Genomic DNA, 14,323 nt, shown 5'->3' with positions numbered 1-14,323 from the left:
TTAACCTGCCAGCCCAGAAACGCCTTTTTCTGTTTGACCTTGAGACGCTTAAAGATTTCTGAGATGGGAGTGTTCTTCATATTGCAATAGTCTTTCTATCTAAAGTGTCTCCCTATCTAAGTCCAGATTTGTTTTTATTTCACAGGATATAGTTATTTTCTGGGAGTAAAATCTTGGGTAGTATCAGAAACCTGAAAGGTATACATACTCCTCACAGTTAGGAATGGTGCTCTCACCTTTCTTTCCTAAAACTTATACAGTGCTTAAGGCATAGTAGGTAATTAATATGTGCTTTCTGAATTGGTGAATGAATGAATGAGTGAGTGAACAAATGAACAGACCGTTGTTAAACTCAGGAGACAGAGAAGGAAGCTGGAGGCATGGGGACTGGCTCCTCCTTGCCCAACGAGCTAGGTTCTCCTCATTCACAGCTGTAGCTACCAGGGAATCTGGAAACACATTCTGCTGCGATGGAAATAAATGCAGTCACAGAATGGAAAAATTTAAGTTACTTTTCAGAGAGAGTTACCCCATTTAGAAGCAGATCTCTTAGAGTCTTTGCTCCTGCAGGAGTCAGTAACTGGGTAATAGTAATCAAGTTCATGAGGTAATTATGACAATGTCATATGAAGCTAAAACAATTGCTTGGAAATGCAAAAATTAGTGTCAGTTACTTGCGATCCCTACCAGTCCTTGTGCTGCTTTCTCCATGTTTACCCTCTCCAGCTTCTTGCAGCTGGAAGTATAGACATGTCTCAGCAGCAGCCTGGCCCAGCCTAGTTACCGAGGCAGGAAGTAGATTTGTGAGTCTCAGCTGCTCTTGAGAAAGCTGAGCTGATTAAAATCTCTTCATTCTTCCCCTGAAGCTTCTGCTAAGGCCAGTTCCCACCCCCTGGCAGCTTTGCTTGGCCTTGTTTATCTTTCCATCACTTTTGACTGGCTCCAGCCTATTTCTGGATCCCCTATCTGTCCTCTGACAAATTCTGCATGTCCACCAGCTTCCTGGTCTTTATAACTCTGAGAGGCATGGAAAGATTACATTGCTCAACAGAACCAACATCCCGCTGTGGCAACAAATAGACTCATCGAAAGTAATTTGGACCCAGACAAATGTCCCCAGTCACTAAACAACCCCAATCACTGTTTTCCCCCATCTGGGTAGTATATTGCTCGTGGAGATGTTTTGCAAACATGTATACATCTTTAAGCATTTTTATGGTCTGGTTTTCTTAATTTTGATGGATTTTTTCTTTTTTTTTTTTTTTCCTCCTTACTTAAAAAGATCATTTAAATCCATTTTAAGCTGATTATTCCTTTTCTCTGTAATCACAGCAAGCTAGAAACAATGTAATTATCCAACAATAAAAGACATTTCCCCTCCACCTTGTTTGCTCTTTGGTGCTCAGGCTATAGACCAAAGGTTACTTATCCTCCCACTACTTGCTTGTGGCTAACCTATGGCCTGATGGCCTAGCCCTCTGTCTGTCCCAGGAATCTTTTCAAACCAGCTGACCTCTGCCTGATCCTTCCCAATCTGACAAAGTACTTTCTCCTTCCCGGGGTGGGGGTGTGAGGGGTGGCGCTGAATGGAGCACAGTCTTGACCATATACTGCCCTTCTTCCGTGAATGCAGGCTGCATCCTTGCTCATTCTCCCCTCCCCACCCCCAAGGCTGAGAATTGAGGACACTATGTTAGTGAACTCCTGAGATCACTCAGAGTGCTGACACTCCTCCACCTCTCTCAGTCACATGCAAGGCCCAGAAGCAGTTACGATGATTACAGTTACGATGATTCGCCTCCCACCTTTCCATCTGCACAGTTGAACAGCTGTGCATCAGTCTAGAAAAGTCACCCTGAAAACTGGCTCTAGTTTGGGGAGGTGACACACTCTTGCTTTGTACCTAGAGTTGTTCTGCTGTCCTTGCAATAGAGGAGAACCTTCTGGGCTGTGTGCAGCATGTAGCCCTGCCTGGGGGAGGAGAGATCTGTTCAGTATGGAAGCTAAACCTCACCCCTCTGGGATGAGACAGGTACTTCTCAATCAAGCAACCAATCAATCAATCAATCAAGTTCTTCATCTTACAAAAAGACATTAATGCTCTGTCAAAAATAACAGCCACTGAATGAGCTTAGGCGTATCACATAAACCAACTCTCATTATAATATTGTTTCTTTGATGCTCTAAGAAACTGGGTAAAGTGACATTTCCCAATTCAGATGCTGCAACTAAAACATCCTGTGGGGGAGCAAAGGGGGAAATTTTTTTTTTCTTCCAAATTTTATATTATTTTGTCAATATACAATGTGGTTGATTATTGTGGCCCATTACCGAAAACTCCCTCCCTCCCAACAACCTCATATCTATTTGCTTGTCGTATCAACTTCAAGGAAATATAATTGTTGTGTCTTCTCTCCCCCCACCCCCAGTTTTATTGTGTATTTATTTATTTATTTTTAGCTCCCACAAATAAGTGAGAACATGTGCTATTTCTCCTTCTGTGCCTGACTTGTTTCACTTAGTATAATTCTCTCTAAGTCCGTCCATGTTGTTGCAAATGGCAGTATTTCATTCTTTTTTATAGCAGACTAGTATTCCATTGTGTAGATATACCACATTTTCCATATCCACTCATCTGATGATGGACATTTGGGCTGGTTCCAACTCTTGGCTATTGTAAATAGTGCTGCAGTGAACATTGGGGAACAGGTATACCTTTGACTTGATGATTTCCATTCCTCTGGGTATATTCCCAGCAGTGGGATAGCTGAGTCATATGGTAGATCTATCTGCAGTTGTTTGAGGAACCTCCATACCATTTTCCATAGAGGCTGCACCATTCTGCAGTCCCACCAACAATGTATGAGAGTTCCTTTTTCTCCACAGCCTTGCCAGCATTTATCATTCACAGTCTTTTGGATATTAGCCATCCTAACTGGGGTGAAGTGGTATCTCAGTGTGGTTTTGATTTGCATTTCCTGAATGCTGAGTGATGTTGAGCATTTTTTTGTGTGTCTGTTGGCCATTCGTATATCTTCCTTTGAAAAATGCCTATTTAGCTCTTTTGCCCATTTTTTAATTGGGTTGCTTGTTTTTTTCTTGTAAAGTTGTTTCAGTTCCTTGTATATTCCACGTTAATCATTTGTCTGATGTATATTTTGCAAACATTTTCTCCCACTCTGTTGGTTGCCTTTTAACTCTGTCAATTGTTTCTTTTGTTGTACAGAAGCGTTTAGTTTGATATAATCCCATTTATTTTTCCTTTGGTTGCCCATGCTTTTGAGGTCGTATTCATGAAGTCTGTGTCCAGTCCTACTTCCTGAAGTGTTTCTCCTATGTTTTTTTTAAGAAGTTTTATTGTTTAGGGGTGTATATTTAATTTTTTTAATCCATTTTGAGTTGATTTTAGTATATGGTGAGAGGTATGGGTCTAGTTTCATTCTCCTGCATACTGATTTTCAGTTACCCCAGCACCATTTGCTGAAGAGGCAGTCTCTTCCCCAGTGTATAGGCTTGGTGCCTTTGTCAAAGATCAGATGGCAGTAAGTGTGTGGGTTGATTTCTGGGTTCTCAACTCTATTCCATTGATCAGTGTGCAAAGGGGGAAATTTTGATAACAGAAGGGTCGATCCACAGTATGTAGCTGATTCTGTAAGCTATTCCGACAAGCACATATTCTACATTATACCAAACAGTATGTTGAATCATGGTAACAAAACCTGTTCTCCGCAGCTCTTAGGTATTTTGATTTGAAAAATGGAGTTTCAAATTGTTTTCCTGATTTCTGTGAAGATCTTAATGGAATCAGAGAATATATAAAACCAAAGACTGTTGATATCTTGTCCAAGTGCAAACTAGACTCTGCTCATCTATCTGCATATTTGGCAAATGGTGCAAATGTAAATTTTGGAAAATTCCATTTAGTCTTTCTTTCTACTAAAGAAAATTTTAAAATCTTACCTGCTAAATATCCTGAGCACCTTTTACATAACACTGTTAAAAGAGGAATGATTTGCTTACCTGTGGTATTGACAATTTCATAATGAAATTTTTGGTCACTTTCTGGTTTCCTCAAAGCATGCAGAAGCACTTTATGAGCTTTTTGATTGATGGGAGTAGAAGGAGGTAGCCTTCTTAGACATATGCCTGCAAGATGTCTTGTAGAGAAGATGTTAAAATGTTGGCCTACTATAAAATCATGTTTTCAAAGTGTAGGTTAAGAAAATGTCCTTCTCTGATTTAGAAATACATTGGATAAGAAAAGAGAAAAGGTTTGCAGTAAAATGGAAATTTTTATCTGTTTTTCCCAAACTGTTTCATGACCTTTGAAGAAGCCACATAAAAGGGTGAACTAAGTACATCTGACTCGCTCCATTTAGGTGTAGGTTGTGACAAAAACTCAGCTTGTGAAAAAATGACTCATTTCTTGGAAATAAGACTGCTTTGGAATTCAAAAAATTATCACCAGAAAAGGACAGCTAAGTTAAACAAGACTTTCTCAACTTCTTTACTAAAAATGTGACTTCTTTGGAATCTAACTTCAATTTCACAAGTTCATATTACCCCTGTGATTTAAGATCATTTTTCCTAAGAAAAGAGGCTTAACTTATAATGGTATTCAATCTGCCTTAAAGTATTTAAGAATGATGGACATTTTAGACATGGATAGCTTGTGATGAATTTATGGCTGCAGAAGACCCTGATTTGACAAACAGCCAGTCAACCCAAACAAGCCTTTAGATACAAAGAGGATGGGCATTTATGGAGAGGTGGAAATTAATTCCTACAAGTTTAAAAACCTGCTGTTGCTAGTAAGTAAAGTCCTAAGTACGCCACACTCAAGCACTTTTGTCAAGAGGATATTTAGTTTGGTGTCATCACGTGGGACTAGGAATCAGTGTAAAGTGGGCTTGAAGAGAGCAGAGCTACAAGTCAGGTGAATTTTATACTTGTCTCTGCAGTTTCATCACTACATAAGAGGAAAGAGGGATGTCCTAAATGCCATGGGCAATTCAAAGTATTTTAGAAAGGGAAGGCAAAAAAGTAAAAAATCCTCCTGCAGCATAAGACGGAAGGAAACATCATATTATTGTTTGTTAAATACATGTAATATCTGTTTAATTAACCTTATTGTATTTACACTTTCCTTCTTACAAGACTTTAAGAATATACAATAATTAGTCTACAAAATTTAAATATAATAAGGAATTTTAAAAAGTTAAAATAAATTGCCATATCAGAGGATAAAAACAGTGTAAAAATTTGAATACCATGATGTGTACTAGATTAGAAAAAAGAAACAGTATAAAACTATTGTCATATTTTTCTCACACATATTTAATTGATCCTACTATATTAATTACTACTAATTGCCACTAACTAGTCCTATTGTTGTATTTTTAATAACAGCATTTATATAACGGAAAAGTAAGTAATACAGAACATATTATTGCAAATAAATACCTATTTTTATAGTTTTATAGGGATATTTTAAAAGTAATAGTACATATGTGAATAGTTACTTATTATATATTATATTGTTATGGCTTTTCTTTAGTCTAGCATGGCATGACTGTGTTCTGGGGTGTCTTTCTAAAAAGTCAGTGCTCCTTCCTTCCTGCCACTCAGGCTTGTGCTTCTGAGATTCGTCTGTGCTGTTGTGCATATCAGCAGTTCAACCCATCTTATTGTTGAGTAGCATTCCATTATATAGCTACACCCTGGTGTTGTTCTGTTTGTTTTCATTTATTCACTAGCTGATGGACATTTGCGTTGCTTCCACTTTGGGACGATTATGAATAATGCTGTTACAAACATTTGCATACAAGTTTTTGCATGAACAGATGTTTTTATTTTTCTGGGGTAACTAAGAATGGAATTAACAGGTTGTATGGTAAATGTGTGTTTTGCTTTGTAAGAAATTCCCAAATTATTTTCCAAAGTGGCTGTACCATCTTACATTCCCACCAGCAATGTATGAGCTGTTCTGCAACCTAGCTAGCACTTGATAATTTCAGAGTTTTAGAAGTTTTTCCTTTTCAGACATTCTCATGGATGTATAGTAAAATTTCACAGCAGTCATTCTGATGGGCAGTCACAACTGTCTCTGGTGAAACTGAGACGCAAAGAAAATGTAAGAAAAGAAAATTCCTCCCGTGAAACCGAAGAAGGGGAACAGGTGTGGAAAGGGTCCTGGGAATGTACGTGACATTGACAAACTTTGGTAAAGAATAAGCTCTGGCTGAGGAGGGGGGACATCAACCAGACTCTCTCCTCCCCCCAGAAGCTCACACCCAGAGCCCTGAAAGGTCTCATGTTGCTGTGTCTCAAGAGGAAGGAAGGAATGGGGGAGGAGAGTGGAGTACTCTCACTCTGAAAACTCATTCTTGGAGGGTGGCGTCCATGCCTCTGGGCTGTAAGCTCTATGAAGGCAGGCCACTGTCTATCTTGTCCCCTGCTCTGCCCCCAGAACCTGCTCACTGCCCACCTCATCACAGGAACCCAAGAGGTACTTGTGGATGAATGACATGAATGAGTGAGTGGCTCCAGACTCTTTTTTTTTTTTTTTTTTTTTTTAGAGATCTGAAATGACTTTACTTTTATTTCCTTCACTCTAAGCCAATCATGAAATTTTACGATGATTTGTGGGGTGGAGGCAGAAGGCAGGTGGTGTGGGGAATCGTCAGGGCTGTGGCCCAGTTGGCCTAAGGAGGTGCCAGGAAGGCGGGCCCGCACTGGGACAGGTGGAGGAGCATGGACTGCCCCACAGGTGAGTAGGTGATGTTCCGAGAACGTAACAGCTGGTATGCAATGTCCTCCACAACTTCCAGCTTGCGCAACTCAATCAGGCCATCACCCCCAATGTCCAGGGAGTTGGCGATCAGCTCAGCTGCCTTGGAGTTGCGCTCGGTAGAGATAATCGCTGCCTTTTGCTGCTGTTCACCCTTTTCCACCGCAAGTCTGGCCCTCTCTGTTTCCACTTGTTTGGCTTCCACTACTTCTGTGAACTCCTTCCTGAAGGTCAGATGTGTCAAAGACACATCACCCAGGATGAGCCCAAAGGTTGTTGCTCGCTCCATCGGGTCATTGCTCACCTGTCTGGAGACCAGTTCTCTCTGGGTGATTAGTTTGCTAGCATCGAAGTGAGCCACCACTGATTGAGGATCTCTGTAGTGACAGACGGCAGCACACGCTCATCATAGTCCTCTCTGATGCTGGTGAAGATGCGAAGAAGCTGGCTAGCAAAGGATATGCAGTGTGACGTTGACATTCTGTAAATCTTTGCTGCCAGTGATGAATGGAATGTTACGTGGCAGAGAGGGGCAGTCAAAGATAATTGGTTTCTGTACCCAAGAGACGAGAAAGTGACTCCCTTCCCTTACCACAATGTCCTGAACTCCGTGGAACCGGTCAAAAATGACAGCTCTGGGCCCAGCATCCACATTATATAAGGCAGAATTCACCAAGCCTCCTGCAACAACTAAGGCCAGGCCGAACTTGTTAATAGACTCAAACACTTTGGCAGCCATGTTTCCTTCTGCTGGACCCACCCACACCTGCTTGCACTCTGACCTCCACATGAATTCCCCTACTCCAGACTCTAAGCTGCCACCCTTACCATCCCTTCAATGAAAATCACCCAGAAGCAGTGACTGCACTCTTTCTGCCAGTCTAGAGAAAAGCCAGTCTGTGGACAGTCTGGTGGTCCTTTGCTCACCCCAGACCCAATTTATGGCCAATGTGGTCATTCCTTTACCACCTCTCCCACCTGTCTGCTCCCCTGCCTCTATCTTACCACCTCTTCTCCTCTGGGCTATGTCCACAGCCTCCTAACAATGCTCCCTGCCTCCCCCAACCTCTTCTCTCCCCACTTTCTAACTGATCTTATCAGCACTAAGTGCCAGTTGATAAATTCTGGCTCTTATCCCATAGCTCTCACATTCAAGCACCTGTACTGGCTCCTAGGTGCCAGCAAGAAACAAGCCAACAGGCAGTCTGGCCCCAGCCGCCTTCCTACACTCCAGCTCCCACTGGCCCTCTGGAGGGCTTGGGATTTTGGTCAAATTCTACCTTCGTGCCTGTGACCTTGCCCTCTCCTGCTGAAGCCAATCCTATCCAGTCTGTATGGCCCCTCAATAGTATGAAAGAACCAGGGCTTGAGAATCACAGACATGTGGCTTTGAACTCTGGTGCCCTATTTCTTAACCAGGGGGACATTGACAAATTCCTTAACCTGAGCCTCAAAGTTCTTTTCTCTAGAATGCGCAATAAAAGTACCTACCTTGTGTGGTTGTGAAGAGATGGTATGTACAAAGGGCCTGGCACATAGTAGGGATTTAAAGAATAGTAGATAAAATTTGGGGTAATTTCTGCCTTGAGTTTAAAAAAAAAAAAAAGACTAAAAGTAGAGGTATAATTAATTCATTATTTTTGAGTCCTCTCCCAGCCAAAAAACTGGAGGACACTTCCCTAAGGATATTGAAGGAAGTGCCTGAGGAGAAATAGGGTTTCAGGTGTGGGTGCTGCTGCCCCCAGCTTCGTGGGTCACACACCCTAAAGAGAAGCTGGTCAGTGAACATGCTCCCCCCAACTTCCCTCTACCCTGGGGAGAGAAGCTTCAAGGGTTAAAAGACCAAGTGCTCAACAGCAGGAAACAACAGGGAAAACAACCAATGAAGGAGAACCCTTTCATTCTCAACTGTGGATATCTGGGATCTTCTCATTGTGTGAGCATCATGAAGGAGGGGACAAGAAAGACAAACAAACAGCATGTGGCCCCACTGGCTGGGAGCTCTCTGAGGGCAGAGTCATGAGCCTAATTATGGCTGGAGTGTGCTATGGTTTGAATGATGGTGTCCACTCCAAACTTCATGTGGAAACTTAATCCCCAGTGCAATAGTATTGAGGTGTGGTCTATAGGAGGTGACTGAGTCTCTTATAAAAGGCTTGACAGAGGAAGTTCATTTTTTTGCCCTTCCGTCCCTTGTTCCTTGTGAGGACACAGTGTTTCTCCCCTCTGGAGGATGCACAACAATTTGCCATCTTGGAAGCAGAGAGCAGCCCTCATCAGACACCAGTCCTGCCAGCGCCTTGATCTTGGACTTCCCAGACTCCAGAGCTGTGAGAAATAAATTTCTGTTCTTTACAAATTACCCAGTCTCAGGTATATCATTACAACAGCACAAACAAGAGTAAAACAGAGTTGTTCTAAAAAGAGGACACTCAAAAACTTCTCCAAAGTGGATGGGCCTCCTTGGAGTAGAAAGTTCCCCAGCATCTGTGGGATTCTAGAAGGAACATATCAGGTAAGAATATGAAGTTTCAAATGGGCTCTTTGATTAGATGTCCTCTAAAGTCCAGCCTCATTCTGGGTTCTACAATTGAGAAGGCTTTGGGGTTTGAAAGTGCTTCCAGTTGCTTGAAAAGCAAAAGTAAACAGAAGAAGCTCATATGTCGATAAGGCAAGTAATTAAGGAAAGTAGGTGCTTTTCAATACCAGGTAATGTCAGCACAAGGAAATGTATACAAAACTGGGTTATTTTTAGTAGTTGGTGAAGGCACATTATTATTTTGACAATAAGAAAAAGAAAGCAATTAGAAACTCTGAGAAAATCAAAAGCTGTACAAAAAAACCATAGCCCAAATATAAAGCAAATGAAATACGGCATGCCTTTGAGTAACTGGTAGAGCATAAGAGAACTGAATACATTTGGTCTTGATGCGAAGAACCCCTTCTGAGTGGCCTGGGCATCATGACATTGGATCAGAAGGGAAGGAAATGTAATCCTTGGATATTCCTTGGCTCGGCAGTGGCAGTGAACTGTACTCACACAGGCATGAGAATGTAATATTTGTTTATTGATTTTTTTAACTTTCAATCTATGAACAAAATGCAACTGTTATAATTATAACTTTAGATATATAACTATAAAATATTTAGTATCTAAATATTATCATTTTTTTAAATGTGAAAGTAAGACTATTAAAGACTTAAATTGAGAGGTAGCAGAGTGGGAAGGGAAAGAGGAGAGACAGGAGTGACAAATTTCTCGTACATAGTGGGAAGTCATTAGAAAATATCTCCACTTTATGGACTAGGAACAAAGATGTATTATTTAGAGCTCAATTGTAACCAATACAAGAACCAAGAATACTTTAACTGGCAAAAGCCAGAAAGGGTAGGGAGGAATGAAAAGGAGCCATATAAGTGAAATAAAACTTTATTTTTTATAGGAAGTGTATGTTGCCAAGGGCTGCCATAACAAAATACCAGAAACTGAGTGACTTAGAAATTGATTGTCTTACATTTCTGGAGGCTGGAAGTCTGAGATCGAGGTGTCGGCAGTGTTGGTTCTTTCTGAGGGCTGTGCAGGAGGGTCTGTTCTGGGCCTCTCCATTAGCATCTGCTTGTTTGTTGGCCATCTTCAGTGTTTTGTGGCTTGTAGATGCATCATCTAATAATTGCCTGCAACTCCGTTTGGTGGTCTTCATGTTGTCATCACTGTGTCCAGAGCCCCCCTTTTTAGAACACCAAGAGTTCTAAACTAGAACTTGGCCTTCCAGTTGTTTATGAAGGTACATTTATCAAGGTAGGAGAATAGAAATATGATGTGGTCCATAGGATTTATGTTTAAATATTTAGACATATGGTATGGGGGTCTCCAACCGTACCCTTGCCCCAGGCCTTGCCAATGTTGTGGACAGACCGGATGGTTTGCAAACACAGCAGATGTAAAAACAGAAACCATCAGAAGTTGTTGCCTTGTGTTATAACACCAAGGTCAAGGATTCAGATGTGGATTACCCACTGCCACCAAAAAAATAAAAAAGAAGTTGTTGCTTCTGGGGAATGGATAGGAGAAGGGAGGGATGGCAGAAAGAGAATTGTACTGTTTTGTTACAAGCCTCTGTCAGTTTCATTTTCTGTCTTACCACTTGCATGCTTTACTTTGATAAACATTAAAATTATGCAAGTTCCCCACCCCCACCCTGAGTCTTCCTGATCCCCAGCTCTCACCTCCCTTCTCTGCACTTCTCCAATGCTCAGTGGCTGTGCAGAATTCTGTGCTGCCCTGGCCTGCTCCCCCAGAGGCCGCTGCAGCCAGTACCACCTGCCCAAGCCCACTGGCTGTCTGCCTTCGTCTCTTCCTGTCTCTTCCTAAAAAGTTCCCCTGGGCTGAGGTCAGCACAGCTTGTTGCCCTGCCCTCCCCGTGGTCAGCAGCCTCAGCCAGAGCCCCTCTCTCCTCCCTCCACCTCCAGCCTGGTACTCCCACCTCCCTGCCCCGCCCCCCCCCCATAGCCCCTCAGGTTGGGGAGAAGCCCAAGCCCCATCTACAGCATCTGCCTGGTTGTTGGTGGGGGAGCAGTGTTGCGAGGAGACAGTGCGGCAGCCTGACCTGTTAATGAGAAGCAGGTGTCCACAGCTCCAAATGGCTTTCTGCTGTCAGCGAGAGGCTCGACCTTCCTCCTGGCTGTCCCAGGCCTTTCCCATCACTCTTCTCTTCATGTTTCAGTCTCCCCCGCTCCCCAGCCCCCTCACTTTCTGCCCCATCTCCCTGTTCCTCCTTCTCTCTCTCTCTCTCTCTCTCTCTCTCTCACTCTCTCTCTTTATTACTCTCTGGCCCTCTGCTCACTGCTTCAATCCCACTTTCCCCGTGGGTCAAGGGGACAATTGCTACTCTCTCATTCCAGATCCCAGACCCTGCTTCATCCATTGGGTTAAACTACCCCTGCATGCATATCTAATCCTGGCTTTTCAAGCTGACCCCTAACAGTGGTCCTTGGCCCATTCCTAGTCCCCCACAGCTAATGTAGGGATGGAATCCTGACCCTGTAACCCTGGTTCCAGCCTAGAATCTTAATCTAAATACTCGCTCTCATTCACAAAACCCCCTAGTCCCACTCCTAGCTTTTGGAAGGAGCCTGGGCTGAAAACTGGAGATCTGCTATGTGCCTTGGGGTGGGGCCAAGGTCTGTACTCCTGGAAATTAGGGGACCAGCTTCTGGAAGAACAAAAACAACTTCCATGAAATATGATCCCTGAGGACTGAAAGTTCAGGAGAGGGCAGTGAGGGTGATGATGGGAGAGGGGACCAGAAATGTGGCTGGAGAGGGGCTGTGAGAAGGAGGCAGTGACACTCAACTGGGAAGGGCTGCAGAGTCCCTGGGCAGATGGAGAAGGGCCTGGAGCAAAGGCTTCCTGCTGGAAGGCCAGAGGTCACTCTTCATTCATTGGTTCAATGACTATTTATTGAGCACCTACTAAGTAGCAGGCCTTTTTCCAGGCACTGGGGGGATAGCAAGGAGTAGGACCAAGTCCCCACCTGGGCAGAGCTCACATTCAGATGGGGAAGACAGACAGGAAACACACTAACACACATGTCAGGGGGAAGGGTTAGGATGAAGGACAAATAAGACGGTGCGGGGACAGAGTGACAAAGGCTGTTTACATAGGGTGGCCTGGGAAGGCCTTTCTGGAGCATATGTGTTTAATAAATCTAGAAAAACAAGAGGGAGTGAGCCCTACAAATATGGGGGACAGTGTCCAGTTTGAGGAAAGAGCAAGAGCAGCAGCCCCAAGGTGGGAGCAGGTGACAAGTTGGCCGGCTCCAGTGAGTAAGGGCAGGAGCGGCAGGGGGTGAGGCCAGAGAAGTCGCTAGGGCCTCTGAGATGAGGGGACACAGGGAGAAGAGGGGTCTGCAATGCCTCCCCATCTGCAGCTCAGGGGCTTGTGCTCACTGCACCCCACGCACCCCCACCCATGCACCCAGCTGCATGCTTGGGAGATAAGCACAAGCTCACCTCTCACACGCTCGCAGATAGAAATGACAATGCCTGAACACAATATGTACACAGACTCCTCGTGTAAGTGTAGACGTTCATGAGAAATTCTAGAACAGCAGAACAATGGGGCTGAAGAACTCAAGACCAGTTCTCATGCGTAACAGAGGAACTAAGGGCCCAGAAAAGAGAAGTCTCATCATTTGGTGGCCTGGGCCAATCTCAGTATGTCCCCTCCCCTGCGTGTACACACACGCACACATGCACACACACATGCATTCCCATGCACCAGCCCAGAGTTCCTTCCACAACGCCATCTTCTCAAGGGCCAGGCCAGCCTCTCCCTCCCAGGAAACTACAGGCTTAAACAAGTCCTGCCAGAAGTGAGCTCAACTTCCTCCCAGTGACTTCGACAGCTGTGTGGAGGGAACGTGGGGTGGGGACAACACCAACCTGCCCCTCTTGGCGGGATGGCAATAGCCCCACAACCCCAGCTGACAGCCAGCAGCAGCACCCCTGCCTCTCTGCTCTCAGAGCCCAGCTCAGGGTCCACCCAAACTTCCTTCTTCATCTTTCTTTCTGGGTCTTGCTCTTGCTTCTGTCTCCACCTCCAGATCTAACTCTGCTGTCTGTGATTCTGTTTTCCCTCCTCTTTCTCCCAGTCCCTCTCCCATTTCTCTGTCTGTTTCTCCCCATTTCTCTTCTCTGCTGGGCTCTGTTCCTCTCTTTCCATTTTGTCTTCAGGACCCTTTTTTGCCTTCCAGGAAAAGCTGACGTGGCGCTGCCCGCAGCCCTGGTCAGTGGGGTGAGGCCTCTCTGGGGGTGGGGGAGTCCGGGCTGAGCAGCCGCAGCTGGGGTGGGACTGGCCGCCCTGGTTGGAGGTGGTAGGACCAGGAGAGGAGTGGGCGGGAGAGAGGAATGGGAGGAGAGAGGGCTGGGCCTCTGAGGGACAGGAAAGGGAGCGGGTAAAAGAAACACTGTGACAGGAGCCCGGTTTGCCTGGGACTGTCTGGATTTTCAAAAGTCCTGTGTCCCAGAAAACCCATCAGTTCCAGGCAAACCAGCATGGCCAATTGGTCACCCTACAGGCTGCCCAAGACCCACAGGAGCCGAGGCCAGGGTTGGCAGGAGGGTCTCCCAATCTTGGCTCCCTTTCTCCCCTTTCCATACCCCCCAATTTTCCCTTCCACTGCTATGGGGCTGCTGAGGACCCAGAATGCTGTAGGAGTTTGAGAGTCCGAGAAGAGCACGCCAGTTCCAGGTCTCTGGGCCTCCATCTGTGATCAGGGGACAAAGTCCCATATACTCATTGAGGGCCCTCATCTCCAGGCCTGAGCCCAGCTCAGAGGAGGTCAGGAGAGGGAAGATGGCAGCTCAGGTGGCCCGCAGGGAGCTGCAGGCCGGGAAGAGGATGGGGAGCTGGACTTCGGCTTGTCTCCTTACCTGATGCATTATCTCCTGTGGCATGGGCTTTGCAGGCAGAACTTCAGCTGATGACTTCAAGGGGAGAGTGGATGGGCTGCCCGGGAGGGGATAAGCCCC

The 14,323-nt window shown here is 44.8% G+C and overlaps 1 pseudogene; it reads right to left on the bottom strand.

Moving 5' to 3' along the window:
• Nucleotides 1-6,704: 6,704 nt before the first annotated feature.
• LOC134372563 (prohibitin 1-like) lies at nucleotides 6,705-7,583 on the bottom strand (annotated as a pseudogene).
• Between the last annotated feature and the right edge of the window lie 6,740 nt (nucleotides 7,584-14,323).

This window comes from Cynocephalus volans, chromosome 3 (genome assembly GCF_027409185.1).
Source record: "Cynocephalus volans isolate mCynVol1 chromosome 3, mCynVol1.pri, whole genome shotgun sequence".
Classification (NCBI taxonomy): Eukaryota; Metazoa; Chordata; class Mammalia; order Dermoptera; family Cynocephalidae; genus Cynocephalus; species Cynocephalus volans.
This window is presented reverse-complemented; position numbering and strand designations above follow the sequence as displayed.